The sequence below is a fragment of the Rhinolophus sinicus genome, chromosome 6 (assembly GCF_057876585.1).
Source record: "Rhinolophus sinicus isolate RSI-liver-muscle chromosome 6, RSI-T2T, whole genome shotgun sequence".
NCBI lineage: Eukaryota > Metazoa > Chordata > Mammalia > Chiroptera > Rhinolophidae > Rhinolophus > Rhinolophus sinicus.
This window is the reverse complement of record NC_142506.1, coordinates 11,042,233-11,060,604: the sequence shown is the minus strand read 5'-3', so window position 1 is coordinate 11,060,604 and position 18,372 is coordinate 11,042,233. Positions and strand designations below refer to the sequence as shown.

Genomic DNA, 18,372 nt, shown 5'->3' with positions numbered 1-18,372 from the left:
CATGAATGATGGGGCTAGGACTGAAACCAGAACCCCCCAAAGCACGTCCTCCTTTGCCAAGGCTGTGGCTTGACAAGAAAGAACTGCTTGGTGAAGGCTGATCAAGTCCTGGCTGTGGGGCCTGTGGAGCCAGTGTGTGAAGTCCTTGAGGAAACCCCAGCCTCAGCAATTCGGTCCCTCAGAGGGAGTCCCCAGGTTCTCTTAACCCTAACTCCCTTTCATTAAGGGAGAGGCAGTGGAGGATCAAAGCCTGTGAGCGGACAGCAAAGCTCTGGGCTCTGCCTTGTCACTCACCACCTGTCATCTCTCACTTCCTTCAAAGGCTCCCTCGGGGCCTCTTGATTCTGTTGATAAGCAGTGGAGGGCGGGGCTTAGAAGGCAGTGTTTGCTTTAGGGAACACCTCAGAGCCACACGTCTGAAGATCCCCAGTTCTTGCTACTCACATCTGATTTCCAGTATCCAACATGAGTCCTCCCCACTCCCGCCCTTCACCAGAATGAAAGATAAGATTCTCTATCAGTGAAATGACTCTTCTGCTAGATACAGGAGTAATTTACTATGAATAAATAATTCACACTTGGTTGGAATACCACACAGCCAAAGTATGGAAACGTCAGCACCAGCGGGTCAAGCTTCAGACCCCCGGGTTGGGTAAAGGTGGTGAGACCTCCCTCGCACTTTATGTCCTGCTCACTGGGCACTTTCTACCTGGTAACTGATTATGGGTTTCTGTGCTTCCTCCCTTGGCTGTGTTCTGTGGGTGAAATCCACAACTGAATCACATGTTCCCTATGCTTCAAGGTTTCTCAAAGTGAGGCTCTGGAACACCTTTATCAGAAGATCTGAAGAGCTTGTTAAAATACAGAAACCCAGGCCTTGCTCCAGAAGGGCCAAGTCAGAATCCTGGGAGGCAGGCCCAGGAATCTGCATGTTAACAAGTTTTCCAGGGGATTGTGATTCACCCTCCATCTGAGGTCTGTATGTGCCTGGCATATAGGGAAAAGGCCAAATGAATTAATGTTGGGTTAAGAAAGCCAAACAGAGCAACATATACACACACACTGGAAGTGCAGCTGTTGAAACACCACATTCTTACGTCAGAAAACGACTGTAGGTAAATACAGTTGTACAAAGGTTGTACATCTTTTTTCTTTCTCTTTTTCAAAAACTCTTCTGATGAGTTGAAAGCCTGATAATCCACTTCATACCAATTCCATTCATCACTCCCTCCCATTTCAGATTTCACTACACGCGGGTGGGTTTTTTTTTAAGGTTTTTATTAAAATATAGCTAACATACAATATTACATTAGTCTGAGGTGTGTATCACAGTTATTCAACTGTACCCACCTGGCACTATACAGAGTTATTACCACATTCTTGATTATGTTCCTTATGCTCTACTTTACATCCCCGTGACTATTTTATAACTACCAATTTGTACTTCTTAATCCCTTCCACTTTTCACCCACCCCAACCCCCCTCGCATCTGGCAACCATCAAAATGTTCTCTGTATCTATGAGTTTGTTTCTGTTTCATTTGTTTGTTTATTTTGTTTTTTTATATTCCACTTAGAAGTGAAACCATATGACATTTGTCTTTCTCTGTCTGACTTACTTCACTCAGCACAATACCCTCGAGGTCCATCCATGTTGTTGAAGATTGGCAAGGTTTCATTCTTTTTTATGGCTGAGTAATATTCCATTGTATATATGTAGCACCTCTTCTTTATCCATTCATCCATCGATGGACACCAGGCTGCCTTCATATCTTGACTGTTGTAAATAATGCTGCAATGAACATACAGATGAGCATTTTCCTCCAAGTACCATTTTGGGTTTCTTCAGATAAATACCCAGAAGTGGGATTACTGGGTCCTTCCTTGTCTCTTGTGATAGTCTTTGTTTTAAAGTCTATTTTGTCTGGTGTAAGTATTGCTTCCTCAAATTTGTTTGTTTGTTTGTTTCTGTTTTCATGAAATATCTTTTTTCCATCCTTTTACTTTCAATCTGTGTGTGTCTTTTAAGCTGAAGTAAGTCTCTTGTAGGCAGCATATGTAAGGGTCTTGTTTTCTTATCCATTCAGCACCCCTCCCCCATCTTTTGATTGGAACATTTATTCCATTTACATTAAAAATAATTGTTGATAGGTATGCTGTTATTGCCATTTTATTATTCATAGTTTTTTTGTGTGGGTTTTTTTTTTTTTTTTTTTTTTTTTTTTTTTTTTTTATGTGTGTGTCTTAAAGAAATCCCTCTAAGATTCCTTGTTATACTGGTTTGGTGGTGATGAATTCCTTTAGCTTTTCCTTGTCTGGGAAGCTCTTTACCTGTCCTTCAATTCTAAATGATAGCTTTCTAAATGAGAGCAATCTTGATTGTAGATCCTGGTTTTCAATCACTTTGAATATTTCCTGCCAATCCCTTCTGGCCTGCAAAGTTTCTGTTGAGAAATCAGCTGACAAATGTATGGGAGCTCCTTTGTAGGTAACTAACTGCTTTTCTCTTGCTGCTTTTAGATTCTCTCTTTGTCTTTAACATTTGGCATTTTAATTCTGATGTGTCTTGGTGTGGGCCTATTTGGGTTCATCTTGTTTGGGACTCTGCGCTTCCTGGGTTTGTATATCTATTTCTTTCACCAGGTTAGGGAAGTTTTCTGTCATTATTTCTTCAGATAGGTTTTCAATTCCTTGCTCTCTCTCTTCTCCTGGTACCCCTATGATGAGAATGTTTGTACGCTTGATGTTGTCCCAGAGGCCCCTTAAACTCTCTTCAGTTTTTTTTAATTCTTTTTTTCTGTTCTGATTGGGTGTATTCTGCTACCTTCTAAATTACTGATTCAATCCTTTGTTTCATCTAATCTACTGTTGATTCCCTGTAATGTATTCTTCATTTTCATTTCCATTATTATATTCTTTATTTCTGACTGGTTCTTTTTTATGTTTTCTATCTCCATTTTTATCTTTCTTATCTCTTTGTTGAAGTTCTCCCTGAGATAATTGAGCATCTTTATAACAAGTGTTTGGAACTCTGCATCTGGTAGATTGCTTGTCTCCATTTTGTTTAGTTCTTTTTCTGGAGCTTCATTCTGTTTTTTTATTTGGGACATGTTTCTTTCTCTCCCCATTTTGACTGCCTCCCTGTGTTTGTTTCTATGTATTAGGTAGGGCTGCTATGTCTCCCAGTGTGTCTTATGTAGTAGGCGTGCTGTGGGGCTCAGTGGTGCAGTCTTTCTGGCCACTTCAGACGTGCACTCCAGGTGTGTCCCTTGTGTGGGTTGTGTGTGCCCCCCTCTTGTAGTTGAGCCTTGGTTGCTGTTTACACATCAATGAGAAGGATTGACCCTTGGGATCATTGGCTGTAATGACTGGCTGTGACTCCAGTGGAAGAGTTGTTGTGCAAGGGCTGATTCTACAGAGCAGGATCTGCCTCAGCAGGACTCTGGTGCCTGCCCAATCCGCCCCTTGAGTGTGTCGTCCTTGGAGGCAGCTGGGAGGCAGCTCCTTCTCATTTGGAAGCTGACCACTGGGTGCACCAACCCCAGGGCCATCTGGGAGGGGACCAGCTGCAGGTCAAGTTCAGCCACAGCCTGTGCCCCACCCAGAGCTACTCAGCAGGTGCCACAAAGCAATCTGCAGATGGCTGCTGCCAGCGCCATGCTTTAAGGCCAAGACGTGAACAAAGACTGGGTGCCACTAGTGCCAGGCTTAGGGCTGCTCAGCCAGAGGTATGGGACACAGTCAAGCCGGATGCTGCTTGTCTGGGTCCCATGAGCCTTTGAGAGACTCTAGGAAATTCTGCAGCATAAGCCAAGGCAGACAGTTCGTATAGCAAAAGTAACTTAAAGCGGCTTGGGTGTGCCCAAAAGTTGGGTGGGGTGGGGTCTCAGAATCACCAGGGAATAGCGAACGAATGGCATCAGTCAATTTGATAGAAACTCAGATATGGTGGCCACCTGAGTCTGCACGCCGGGAAGTGGGAGGGCTCAACAAAGAAACAATGGCTTCCACCAGTTCCTTCATCTGGGAAAAGGCAGTCCCTCTGTCTGGGAGAAAGCTGCCCCTCCAGCCTTCATCTTGCAGCCAGACAACTCAGTTCCCTGCTATATGTCCCTGTTACCTCCCCGGCTGCTGTCCCAGTGCTGGAGCTAAGAGCCAGTGATTCCATTGGTGAGTAAGTCCGTGTGCAGTCCCTTTAAGAGGAGCTCCTGGGATTCCGGCTGCCCTCCGTCTCACTCAGGTACAATTTCTGCTGGTTTTCACAACCAGAAATTATGGGGACTTCTCTCCCTGACACTGGAACCCTGGGCTGGGGAGCCTGTTGTGGTGCTGGGACTCCTTTCACTTTCAGGGGCACCTCCACAGCTGAGATATCCCACCTGAATTTTTTTCCCCTTTCTCCTGCCTCCCCCGCCCCACTCTAGTTCAAGCCGTTGTTTCTCAGTCTAGTTGTGTAGGACACAGCTCCCTGGCCCATGCTGGTATTATGAGCTTTGCACTCCCCCCGGCTGAGGTGGTCGGTCACCAGTCATTGGTCGGCCGCTCACAGCAGCTCACGGCAGCTCTTGCCGGCTGCCGGCCACTCACACTGGCTGCTGGCTGCTCCTGGCAGCACCCAGCAGCCCACGGCAGCACATAGCAGCCCACGGTTACTCATGCTGGCTGCCGGCCACTCACGCTGGCTACTGGCCACTTCTGGCAGCACACAGTAGCCCACGGCAGCACTCAGCAGCCCAGAGCAGCTCATGGCAGCTCAGGCTAACCTCCGGCTGCTCACGGCAGCCCAGCTCCAGGGAGAGCCATTGTTCACGATCTTAGCTGTAGAGGGTGCAGCTTGCTGACCCACGTGGGAATCAAACTGGCCACCTTGGTGGTAGGAGCATGGCGCTCCAACCACCTGAGCCACCGGGCCAGCCCACCCCTCCTGATTTTTGATGGTCGCATGCCAGTGTGGGACCAGTGCATTTGCGTCTCTGCCCCTCCTACCAGTCTTGAGTTGGCTTCTTCTGTACGTCCTTAATTGTAGGGCTTTGGTTCAGCAAGACTTCAGGCGATTCTCAGTGTTGGTTGTTCTGTAGTTTAGTTGTAACTGTGATGTGGTCATGAGAAATGGGGAGCACAGAGTTTCCCTATTCCGCCATCTTGACTGGAACTCACACAGATAGTTTTTAATTGCCCCACTTGGTGGCATCTGTTCATTTCTATCCCCCAGGGCCCCATATATGGTAAAGTCTCAATTAAAACAAAACAAAACCAAAAAAGTCCCTCACTCTGCTTTTCCTTATCGATCTAAGTTTCATACATGTTGAAAGTTTGAAAATGGACCGACATGATTCCAGAGAGAAAGATGTCTGACCATCCCCGTAGCTGGATCTAGGCTCAGTCAATAGTTTTGGCATGAATAGTGGATTCTCCAAGAAGGTAGTGTTTCCCAAACTCCAGTCCTCCAACAGAGTTTTGCTATATCTGCTTATAGCCTTGTATTATTACTTGCTGACTTTTTCACTTGAATCAATTCACTTTAAAAACTGTTTGGCCTTCTCCTGAGTAATAATATACATGAAATTACTGGTTTGATGTGCTAAGTATATTTTAAAACATATTAAAGTAAATATGTTATTCTGAACAGAAAGAGGCATCTTGAAGCACCTACAATCATCCTGGGTGGCCCTTTGGAAAACTCTTGCAAAGAGCGGAGTTAGGGGCCCAGACCAGCGCCCAAAGCCTCCCCACACTCACCAAGGTTCTAAGAACCTTGTTCCTCCCACTGCCAGTGTTGAAATAAAGAAGTCCCTGAAGAGTAGTCTGACACCAGCATGAAGCGTTGGCTATTACTCATCAAGGTATCCCCGCCCACCCACTGTGGTTGGGAATTCAGCATGGACTGGCAGAAAGGACAGGCCCAGGAGTGGGGGTTGTGCTGACCAACAAATCTGAGTTTCACATGAGAAGTGTGAGCTGGGGATCATGGCTTTCTGGGCCTCTGGGGCTGCCGTGCTGGTTCACACCCACGGAGCTCAGCCAGGCCATTCCTGTGTCTCCCCAAGTCAGTACCCGTGAGCTCACCAGCATGTGCCATCTGTTCCCTCGAGGCAGGTAACATGCCTGCCAACAGTGGGAGCTTCACAGGGAGAAGCCAGCTCCCGGCACCACGGAGCACTCGTATTCTACCGCTCGATTTTTCCTGTGGGCCTGTGTTTGCCTTAGAGGTAATGCCCTGCCTCTAACCACATGTCAGAGGTGACTGTTTAAGGCCAGCTTCACACTGCACCAAGCTAAAGGTGAGGCAACAGCTGGCTGATTGCTGATGATTCACCCAAGTGGACGCTGAACCCCAGGCGTGAAAGGGACTGCCACTTGAGGGCACATATCAAGTCACCGATGAGAACCTGGGTTTGGCTGCCCGGCCAGCCATGTGGGATTGCAACATGTTTTTCGCTAACCTCAGCTCTGCAGAGCTGGGCACTCAGGGAGTAAGGGTTAGGGAACTCGAGTGTCCTTCAGCGTTTTTCCCAGAACAGCTGGGTATGTGAGAAGACACAAGTTCCAATTTCACTCTCTTTCTTACTAGCTCTGTGACCCGAGGTGACTCCATTAACTCATCTGCGCCTCGGTGACTTCACCTGTGAGAAAGAGCTATTCCCCCCGCCCCGCCTCCACGCGCCTTATGGCGCTGTCTAGATCCAGAGGGACATGATATGGAGAAGGAATTGGACACAACGGGCAGAAGCCTGGCTAGACACTCGGTGAGTCTGGGACACCTTAGGCCCTGTTCCTGCTTTTAAGGCAGTTGCAGTGTATTTGAATGCACATGAATGCATGAAAATTAAATGATGCAAAGTGCCAGCCAAACTCATAATGGGGTACCTTGAACGTAGGCAGGGGATGGGGAAGGAACAGATTTGAAGGTAGGGTTGTTAATTTTTCTAAAATATATATTCATGTCTTTACATAAGTTTAATCTTTTTCAAACGTAATTAAAGAGAGTTGGATCGTGCAGTCAGACCAATGAGGCAGACATAGTTCTTCTTCAGGAGAGAGGAGAGTGAGGGAGCCCGACAGGCCAGAGTGGTCAAAAAAGACTTGGGCAATGAAGACGGGACCAATTTGGATAGGAGGGCGCAAAGGCATCCTCCCAGGGGACCAGCGTGAGTAAACACCAGCGGTCGGACCGCAGAGTGGCAGGAGTGAAGGAGGGGGGAGGCCAGGCAGATGAGAACCCAGGCTCATACTGGGGAGTCAAGCACATAGAGGGACCTGCCAAGTCAGTATGTATTTACTGTCTGAGCATGCAAGGTCTGTAGCAAATGCTAGGAATGTTAGCACTTGGTTCTTTTAAGAGACAACAAAGAAAGAAATCTCTCAGTTTTAAGGGGAGGGAGGAGCCAAAACCGTAAGCAAAAAGACCCAGGGAGAGTTAAACCACAGAAAATGTAGAAAGAAGCTGGGCTGAGGGATTTAGTAAAATTTCCACATCTTAAAAGTGTACTGGGTGGGGTCTGGGAAGTGAAAGATAGAGTCATTTGTATCATCCTTTTCTCCCCCAAAGAAACCAGCCAAGAGCCACTCAAAACTTGGGCTTGGCTGATGGAGGAAACAGTGGTGGAGCCGCACCTACAGCTTGTGATAAAATCTGAGCTCTCCCCACTCAGACTAATGAGTTTTGCAGGAGATGCACTTGGAGCTCAAGGCAGACGCCAGCCTGACCAATAGCTTCTCCCCTTTTCCTGATACTGGTCTCCCCCAAACTTACAGGGTACAGGTGTCCTGGGCTGGAGTCCCCCTGGAGATCAGAGACTGGCTATGGGACTTGGCGTGAGTCCATGAACTCTCTCAGCCTCAGGCTCCCCATCTGTGAGATGAAAGAACAGGGACCCTGTGCACCTTGAGCGGGACCTCCATCACAGTACTGCTCCCGTCCATGTTGTTTATTCAGAGCAGGAAGAAGAAAGTTGGACATGGCAGTGGCTGTGAGAGTGGGTTCCTAGGGAGGAAAACCGCTTTCTCTGTGTCTTCCCCCTGCAAGCAGCCTTCTGCTTCTGGAGTCTTGGCCCGGAAGCAGAGTATGCAAGTCAGGGAGGGATGCAGGCGGTAACCGGCTTCCCAGGCTAGCCTGGAACCACCCCGTACAGGCTGGGGAGAAGGGCATCCCCACTTCCAGCGGTTCTACCACGGGCTTTCCCAACAAACTTGTGACCCCCATCGGTGAGTTGGAGGTTTGTGCCAATAACTTAGCCAACGCCATCACTTTGCATTTGCAAATCTGTCCTCTGAATTTGAACATGCCGTTGTTGGGATTTGTTTTTTGAAATATGTGCACATGGTGGGGAGAGATGTAAAAATATATACCCTTCTTAGCTATCATCTACGCTTGCAAATGCTAAAGCAGTTTTTCAGAGGGAATTCAGCAGCAGTAACTGCAGATACCAAACCTAAGGGTTTGAACCCCAGCTCTGCCATGGGCTAGAGGTGTATTTGTCGCAAGTTTCTTTATGTCCCTCGGACTCAGTTGGTTCATCTGTAAAATGGGAGACATTGTGAAGCTAAATAAGAGGGTGTATGTGAAATGTGAAGGCAGAACCTGGCACATTATAAGTGCCCAGTATTTAGTGAGTATCTACTATGTGCCCAGCATCTAGGTTCTAGGGATACAGCAGCGAACAAAACAGACAAGAAGTGAGGGGAGAGTGACACCGAGGCAGATGAGCCAAACGCTTCGGGTGTGGACGGTGACAAGGGCCAAGGAGAGAAATAAAACCGGGCAGGAGGAAAGCGTGGAAGTTACAAATAGGGTCATTCGGAGAGACCACCTGTGACAAAGACCAAAAAGGGGTTAGGAAGCCCCCCACCATGAGGACATGGGGGAAGCCTCCCTGCAATGCCTCTGCTGCTGGCGCTGAGCCTCCATTCCCACTGGGGTTGGGGCTGGCTGGGCACAGCTCTGGACTTGTCCCAAAGGGACTTTGTCTCAGCCCATGCTTTACTCCCCTCACTCCCAGGATCCCCGAGTCTTCCTGGGGACACCCCTGGTCTTGGCCTAGCACTGGCTATTCCCTTCTCGGGCTCTGCTTGTTGTGTACGCTGTCCCATCAGCCCCTCACTTTCCCCTGCACTCTGATTTGGGCCAGATGAAATGTTCCACCTTCCCCAGAGCTCAGAGGCCCTTGCCTGTCTAGGGCGTTTGCAGGGGCTGTGGTCTTGGTCTGGACTCTTCCTCGCACCCCCACTCGTCTCCTTGTCACCTGGCCAGCTCCTCCTTCTTCAGGTCTCCGCTTAGCCGTCCTTTCCTCCAATGCCCCCCTCCATCCTTGCTGACCCTCCATCCTTGCCTGATGCAGGCAGCCAGCACTAGGCACTCTGTCCCTGGGTTCCCACCACAGCCTGTACCTCCCCCATCACAGCATAAAACACAGGGGTTCTTTTAGAGCAGGGACTAGTGCTTCACTGTCACACAGGCGGTGTGCCGTGGGTGTCTGATGGAGCAACACACGAAAGCAGGAAAATGTCTCCGTCCCTGGCATTCCCCCTCACACCTCTCTTGGGCTCTCTATCATGACCACCCACCTCCAGGTCCCAGGTAAAACTGAGCCCTTCAGGTGTACACTGTGGGGTCATTTCCTCTTTCCTCCAGAAGTTCGCTGATAGTTTGGGTGAAGGAAGAAGAACCTTCCTTATGGCGGTGGGGGGCGGGGGGACGTAGGGAAGAGGGGATCCTTCCTGGGGAGTCCCTGAGTCACCCAAGGGGTTCTCGCAATCAAATGTCATGTGGGTAACATGAAGGAAATCACAAAGTTCTAGGATGATCTTGTCTTTCATTAAGATCAAGAGGAACCCTGAGAGGAGTAAAAACGGAAGCAAAAGCTCAGGGGGAAAAAAATCTAGTGAGAAAAAATGAAAGAGAAAAGAAACTAAGCCGTTGGGAGCAGCTGTGGGAGCTCAGAGCTGATGTCTTTCTTCATCTTTTCATCTGAAATGTGCTGGGGACTTGCCTTATGCCAGCACCCATCCAGGCATCGGGCGTGGAGAGGTGGAAAGGTCCCTGTCCCAGCCGGGGGTTGAAGCATGGCTCCGTGAAGATGGATGGTGGTTGCGGACGAATCTTGTGAAGGCCCCAGAAAGAGAGTTTCTAGACGGTGACATTTTTGCAGTGATATAATGTTCCCCATGTCATGCCTGGGAAGCTAATAACGGACTTGTGGCCTTGGTGGAGGCTTCTGGGGATGCATTCCCAGTGTTTTAAGCTGGAACATCTGAGCTCTTATTCTGTGGAACAGTGAAGAACGGAGAGAGAATGATCTTAGATCAATCTGAGACCCTGTAGTGGCTGTGTCGTGTATGGCCTGCATGCTGCTTTCAGGACCAAACACTCGTGCACCCAGCTGCCAGGCACGTTGGCTGCTGACAGATAGCTCACAGCTGCGTCCCTTTGCCTTCCCCAGGGGCAGCTCACAGCTAAGGACTGATTGATTGGGGAGTAGAAAGGGACCAATCTTTAGGGCCACCTCAGCTCCAGAGCTGAAATGAGCTGAGGCCCCTGTTGCCCAATCAGCTTCCTTCACCCCCCGCCCCCCCCCCCGCCCCACACACAAATATTGTTCCCAAGAGCGCTCCCGACACACCTACATGCAAATCTCCATCTCAGAAATTGATTCCAGGGAGCCCAACCCAAAACAAAGCCTGTATTTCAGACATTGCACATCAACTCCATTATGGGTCCCATGGGCAGTGAGGGTTGGACTGGGAACCCTGGGACTGGCATCGTGCGCCTGGGAGAACGCACTCAGAGGGCCACACCACTGACGCTAATGGCCTTTGAGGACAGAGAGTATCAAGACCATCACTGTTCCTTGGGGAGATGCGGACCTCGGGGTTTCCAGGCTGGAAATGTTCTCATTCTTTTTGGCATTTCCATCCAATGTCTGGCAGCCATCACCATCTGGAAGTTCTTCCTTGCTTCAAACCAGAACCCCCGCCCCCCTTCTGTGATGTATCTCCGTTTCCTCTCTCTTTTCCTCCATGGAGCTGTGTTCTTGCCAAAAAAGAAAGTTAAAAGGGAACATATGGTTTTCTCATTAAGACTGAAGCCCACATTTTAGGAGAGTCAGAAAAAAGCATTCAAATAAGGACAGCGGAAGTGCACTGGACTGGCACCAGCATGAAATTGATTTTTGTTTTTTTAAAGGTAACCAAAACAAGGAGTCCTTCTTTTTGTCCAGTTTTGTAAACTTTAGAGTAATAAGAATATACTGAAGACCCCTCCCTCCTCAGAGGCAGCGTCGTGCAGAGAGTGTGGATTTGGAGTCTGACATCTCGCATTCAAAGCCCGTTCCTGCCACTCACTAGCGCTGTGACTGTGGGGAAGACTCTTCACCTTGGAGCCTCAATTTCCCTTATTGTAAAACAGGGGACACCAGCTACCTGCCTATGTCACAGGGTTTTGAGAGAGTTAGGTTGAGGACACGAAAACATTCATTAAACCATGAAACCCTGTCGTAGTGGGGATATGCAAGTCTGAAGTCCAGAATAATTTTCTGAGCAGCTGCTAAGTAGAGTCACACCATACATTTGGGTTCTGTTTTTTTTTTGTGTGTGTTTTTTTTTTGAGAAATTGACAGACTGACATAAAAATTCATATGGAAATGCAAAGGACGTAGAATACTCAAACAATTTGAAAAAGAACAAAGTTTTAGGACTAACAGACCTATACATATGTGAATAACTGATTTATTTATTTATTGTTTTGCCAAGGGTGCAAAAAGCAGTTCCATGGAGAAAAAAATAGTCTTTTCAACAAATGGTGCTGGGACATTTGGATATCCATATGCTAAACAATGAACACGCAACATACACAAAAATGAACTGGTGCCATGCACAAAATTTAACGCAAAATGGATCATAGGTGTAAATGCAAAACCAAAAACTATAAAATTCCTAGAAAAAAATATAAGCGAAAACCTTTGTGACCTTGGGCTAGGCAAAGATTTCTTAGATGTGCCTTCAAAAGTATAACTCATCAAATAAATGGATAAATTGAACTTCATCAAAAAAATTTTTTAAACGCTTCTGCTGTGTAAAAGATACTGTTAAAGAGAATGACGAGCTAAGCCACAGACTTGGAGATAATATTTGCAAGTCATGTATCTGGTAAAGGACTTGTATCCAGAATGTATAAAGAACTCTCAAAACTCACTAATAACAAAACAAACAACACAAGTATAAAAAATGGGCAAAAGCCTTGAACAGACACTTTACCGAAGAGGTTAAATAGGTATCCAATGAGCACATTGAAAGATGGGCAATGTCATTAATTATTCGAGAAATGCAAATGAAAACCACAGTGAGATACCATGACAGATATATTGGCATGGCTATTAGGGACTGAATGGTTGGGTCCCCCACAAATTCACGAGTTGAAGACCTAATACCCAGTGTGATGGTATTGGGAGGTGTGGGGCCTTTGGGAAGTAATTAAGGTTAGATGAGGTCATGAGGACGAACCCCTCGCGATGGCATTGGTGACTTTATAAGGCGGATGAAGAGACCACATTGCCCCAGGATGGAGGCCCGGAGGTCGCTGTCCAATGATGTTCAGGCAGGCTGACTCTTGAGCTGGTCCAATCCTGCACACCTGGACCCGCAGGGACCGCCCGTGTCCTGGAGCAGAGGTGGCAGCAGGTGGGGGGTTGGATGCCTGGGTCTGAGCACTAATTTGGCCACTACTTGCCCTCTGACCTTGAGCTGATCCCTGAATCTTTCTGGCACAGCAGACATAGGATTCCGTATTTCTGTGGAGCAGAGTGGGTGTGTAGGGCTGGTGGCTAGCTGGTGACCTCAAGTTCACCCAAGTGGTTCATGTGTGGGGTGTGCCACCTGTGAGCCTGGTTGGGTTTCTTGTAGGTTCCCACGGACATCACCCTTTTCTGGGAGGTATCTGATGCTGCCTTTCCTTGCTGACCAGGCGACAATTCCATTCATCCTTCCGGAGGCCTCAGCCGTCAGCCTGATGAATTACTCAGGGAAGTCAGAGCTCATAATTATTTGACTAATCCTCATGTGGCAACACACTGGAGAGTGTTTTTTTAAGCACAAGTCAGGGCCCGAGTGAGAGCTTTACTCCCTGCAGCCTTGCCCTGTCTGAGTCTGCAGGCTGGGAGCAGGGCACCTCTTTCCTGGGAGCCCAGAGACGGGAAATCTGGATAGGAAAGTGCAGAGCTGGGTCTCTGAACCCCTGAGAGCCTGTGTAATGCCATGGATGTTTCCTAGGGCTGCTGTAATAGATTACTAAACTCGGTGGCTTACAAACAACGCAAATTTATTCTCTCACTGTTCGGGAGACCAGAAGTCTGAAATCAAGGTGTTGGCAGGTCTTCAGGTGTTGGCAATCCTTCCTTGGCTCTTCCAGCGTCTGGCTCTCCTTGACTTATGGCGACGTCACTCCAACTTCTACTTCCATCTTGAGGCCTTTTTCTCTGTGTCTCTTGTAAAGACACTCATCATCGGATTTAGGGCCTGTTGGGATAATCCAGAATGATCTCATCTCAAGATCCTGAACTTAATAACATCTGCAAAGACCCTTTTTTCAAATAAGGCCACATTCACAGGTTCCCAGTAGGCAAGTCTTTGGGGGGGAGGGGGACGCTGTTCAACCCACTACATCCTAGAAATTGCCTCTGTCAGAGCCAATTAACCCCCCCAGACACTTCCCTCCTTGATAGATGCTTCTCTCATTTGTCCTTTCCTCTCCATCCCAACAACCGCTGTCCTGTTCAGGCTCTCTCTTCTCTTGCTGGGACGGGTGCAGTGGGTCTTCCCACCTGCCCCAGTCTCCTGCTCCCATTTTCATCTTCTCCTCTCATTCTCTTCACGCCTCCAGAGGGATGTTTCTAACCCTCCAAAGACACTGCCTCATTCCTGCTTCAGACACTTCAAAAGAGCAAGTCCAGTCTCTTTGGTGTGGTGTTTGACGCCCTGCTCAGCTTCCTGTCGGGGTCTCTGACCACACCTTTCGCTCTGACTCACCAACACTATAAGGCCTTTGAACAGACTGTCCTCTTGAAATGCCTTTTGCAACAACAACAATGCTCGTGGTTCAGTTCCCACCTCAGCAGCCAGAACTTCTGGGAGGTCCCCAGCCCTGTCATGTGGCCCAAGCACTGCCACGCATCAGCATTATCCACTCACATGCCTAAGGCTTTCTTCAATAGAGTTAGCGCTCCTTGGGGGCCAGGATGGCACATCATTTACCTTTGTGGCCACCATCATGGCCAGCACAAAGCTTAGCATGTAGTAGGTGCTGGATAAAGTTTGAGTGAGCGGCCTAGTACTGGTAAGTCAGTCAGAGGCAGAGAACCTGCTTGATCATTGGTTTAATTCTAACAGCATCATTTTTTTTTTCTCGTCACGTCTTAAAGTTGTGGGAATCTTGCTCCTATAAGGCACAGTGAAGTAGGCTGAAGGAGCTTGGCTTTTGTCGCAGACCTAGCTGTAGGCAAAGTCTTCCTCGTCCACTTAGTCTCTGTACAACTTGGGCAGGTCCCGGGGCTTTTTTTGGAGTCTCTATTTCCTCATCTGAAAACTGGGACTGATTTCACCTCCCTCACAGTGGTGGCAATGTAAACAGTTACCATTTGACCCTGCAATGTTCCTCCTAGGTATACGCCCAAGAGGAATATGACCACAAAAAACATGTACATGAATATTCATAGCAGCATTATTCAGAGTAGGCAAAAGGTGGAAACAACCTAAATGCCCTCAATGGAGAAGCGGATAAACAGAATGTGATGTATCCGTACAATAGGATAATACTTGGCAGTGAGAAGGAATGTAGTACTGATAATGTTACAACACGTACAGAACTTGAAAACAATACGCTTAGTAAAAGGCACCAGACATGAAATACCACATATTATATGATTTTCTTCACATGAAATGTCCGGAATAGGCAAATCTATAGAGACAGAAAGTACATTAGGGATTGTTAGGGTGGGGAGGAGATGGAGGGGAGTGGTTGAGGGGGAGCAGCTAAAAGGTATAGAGTTTCTTTTTGGGGTGATGAAAATGTTCTAAAATTGACTGTAATGATGGTTGTACCACTCTGTGAACCCTTGAATTATACACTTTCATGGGTGAACGAACGGTACGGTCTGTGAGTTATAGCTCAACAAGGCTGTTAGAAAAACAAAACAAGAAGTAATACAGCAGCAGAATGGTTATGTGCCTAGCTTCCAGCATCTAACACCTGAGTTTAAAGTCTGGCTCTACTACTAACCAGCTGTGTGAGCTTGGAGAAAATTAATGAATTGTCCAGCCCTTCAGTGTTTCATCTGTAAAATGGGAACAATCCACATACCTGCCTCCCAAGGCTGTTTTAGGATAAATTAGAAGAGACTCGTAAAGCCCTTGGCACAGAGCGACTATGACCACACTGTGTGTTGTCATTTGACAGCATGTGGACAAAGGAACGCTCGGTTTGTGTTGGATGCAGTGTGTTGGCAGTGATGGAAGCGCCTCACTCAGTTCTGGGCGCTGGGCTGCACCTTCTCAGGAAGCAGAGGAATGGGTTATAATCCAGGTTCTCCGCCCCGTCTCTGCTCCCCAGACCCTAGGGATGGCTGCCCCGGCATGTGAGGACACTTAGGAGGCAGTGAGCTGGCTGCCTTCTCACTGGGTAACCCCTCCCAATGCTTGTCCACAGTACCTCTGAACAAGACCAGGAGCTCTGGGCATGGAGGGGTGTTCTAAAAAGCTGGGAGACAAGGTCTGCTCTTCTGCAGCTTCCTTCCTCCAAGGTGTTATTCAAGCTGCCTAAGGAGCTCAAGGTCGGGCTATGGATGCTGTAATGGAGAAGCTCTGTAACCTTGGGCGGGTCACCTCCTTCTTCTGCCGTCCACTTTCTCATTTGTAAAATGGGAGTGATTGTCACTGTCCCACCTCTTGGGGAGATGGTGACAAGTGGATAGGATCACAGAGTGAAACAGATTAGGGCCTGTAATTACCATCTTCAATATGACCCCACTTTCTGGGGAAGCACCCAGGAAGACAACCAAGTGGAAAAGTGACAGCGCCACCTCCCTGCCTGTTTACTTGTTTCTCCATCCCCACACGTGGGCTGCAGACTCCATGAGGGGAGGATTGGGCCTTTCTTATTCGCAGTATTTGGCACACAGGTGGTGCTCCCAAAATATGTGTGACAGAAAGAAAGAATAAATGAATATGGGAAAGAGGATCGCAAGAAGGAACGCAGATAGTTTACTATGTCCAACAGGTGTCTCAGCCGTGCCCCACTGAGACCCCTGCTGCCTGTGGCTGGGTCCCAGTGTCTCGTCTCCCCTCCCCCATCAGAGCCTGCCCACCCACCACCCACCTCTGACGTTCCTGCTGTGCCCCATGAATGGCAGTGTCCTCTCCCTCTTCCTTCCGTCCCCAGCTCTTCGCTGAGCACCTTCCACATGTTGAATGCTGGGCTTGATGGCCGTACGTGCTGCCAAATGGTTTCTCCTCCCACCAGCAAAGGACGAAGCGTCCCCAGTGTCCCACTTCCTCATCACCACCCGATGGTGTTAACCCACCCTTTTCACTGTACTTAAAAAATTCGAAAAGGCAACCTTTAAAAGGCGTGGTGTTCTCTCTCTGTTTTTCTAATTCTCGTGAAAACAAATGCATGCACCTTAAAATGGAAGCGATTCGTTCATGCACCACCTTGAATCAGGTGGGGCAGCCCCAGCTGGACACCCGTGCCCCCAGGGGAGACCTGCTCGTCCCCAGGCTGTCCCTTCTCCTCTCATTCCTCAGGGTCTCTCAGGGTCTCCCTGAGCTCTCATCCACTCACTGTGGCTGTGAGCACCTACTGTGTGCCAGGCATCCTGTGGGCTCCTCACAACCCCCATGGCCCTGCCTTCCGCCCAGGCTCTCTTGTGAGCTCTGATCTTAACAAAAGACACCCAGGAGCTGCTGGCACTGCCCTTCACAAGTACCACCTCATGACAGACTTTAAAATGTGCTTGCCCTCGCATTAGGGGTCTAGTGTACCAGCCAAGCTGGGGGGGGGGTCACCCTCCCCTGGACTTCCTGTGACCTTTCTCTCATCCCCGCCCCCCAATTGGTTTCTCTTTGGCACTCTTATGAACTTTTTAGGTGGGTCCTCTCCTCCCCATTCACCCCTTGCCATTGCCATTGCCTTCATGGCACCTTCCCCTCTCCTGCTGGCTGGTTGGCTGGCCTCTCGATAAAGCTCCTAAGGGAACTCACTGCCTCTGTGAATCCTGCCTCCTTCCTGTCTGCTCTCACGAAGCAGCCAGTTACTCCTAGAATCACAGAGCTCGCCATGCACACCTTCCTGCCTGTCCCCCAGGGCCTCTGGGACAAAGCCTGTACACCTTATTCTGACACTTAAGCCCCTCTAAATGTGGCCCTATCCTTCTCTCCTATATCCCTCCCCACACCAAACTACTCAGCATCTGGAACATAAGGTACCTCCTCTGAGTCTCTGTTCCACCTGAGCCCTTTGCCTGGAATACCTTGCCAGTCTCCATTTAGCACCCAGAATATACCTCGGCTCTCACCTCTTCCAGGAAGCCTTCCCTGACCTCACCCCACCGATGCCTATCTCAGTTAGGTGTATTAGGTGGCCCTGCTCTGTTCCTCCATGGTCCCCTGCTCCTCTCCACACTCTGCTGAGCTCATCTGCAAATGACTCCAAGGGGCCTGATGGTGTCCAGGTGGTCTCTATACCCCAGAGTCTGGCTTGTCAGCTGCACTTAGTAACTGTTTTAGTTGAGCTGAACCCCTCTCCTCCCCTGGGGATCTGACTTTAAGGAAGATCCTAAGGCTGCTGTGGCAGGAAACAGGTCATCACGTGGCCGAGGTACACTGGGGCCCGCTGGGAGGAGAATGGTTTCCAGGGCAGAGTGGGGGTGGGAGTGGGGGGAGAACCTTCTTATATCCTTGGCAGTGAGTGGAAATGGCTTTGGGCACATGTGGGAAAAATGATTGGTATGTAGGCTCCAGGCCGGCTCCCTCACCCCCACCTTTTGTCTCAGCTTACACAGGCCCAGCTCTGGGGGGCAGGGCTGGACCCCACATTCCCCAACAGGCGCCCTGAGAGACAAGAATCCTGATGGTTCATGTTGTCACAGAAAAATGCCCATGATGCTTAGAATCAGTTCTGCCTTGATCCAAAGGGACGAACCCCATATTTTATCCACAGAGGCCACATGTGGATGTCTGGCAACAGGGCAGAGGGAAAGGGGTTTTGAGGTTGGCTCCCTGAGGGGTCAGCTCGACCCCCACGATGCTCAAAGGGGCCTTGGGCAAGTTAAACATTAGGAAGAGGGGTCCCTACAAGGAGCACCTCCAGGCCCAGAGCATGCCTTTG

At 48.8% G+C, this 18,372-nt stretch overlaps 1 long non-coding RNA gene across 1 annotated transcript; it reads right to left on the bottom strand.

Moving 5' to 3' along the window:
* Window positions 1-11,707: 11,707 nt before the first annotated feature.
* On the bottom strand, window positions 11,708-16,593 carry LOC141567844 (uncharacterized). The gene is made up of 2 exons (XR_012490732.2): window positions 16,363-16,593; window positions 11,708-13,508 (listed from the first exon to the last, which is right to left on the bottom strand). It is a non-coding gene; the product is annotated as an uncharacterized LOC141567844 (long non-coding RNA).
* Window positions 16,594-18,372: the final 1,779 nt, after the last annotated feature.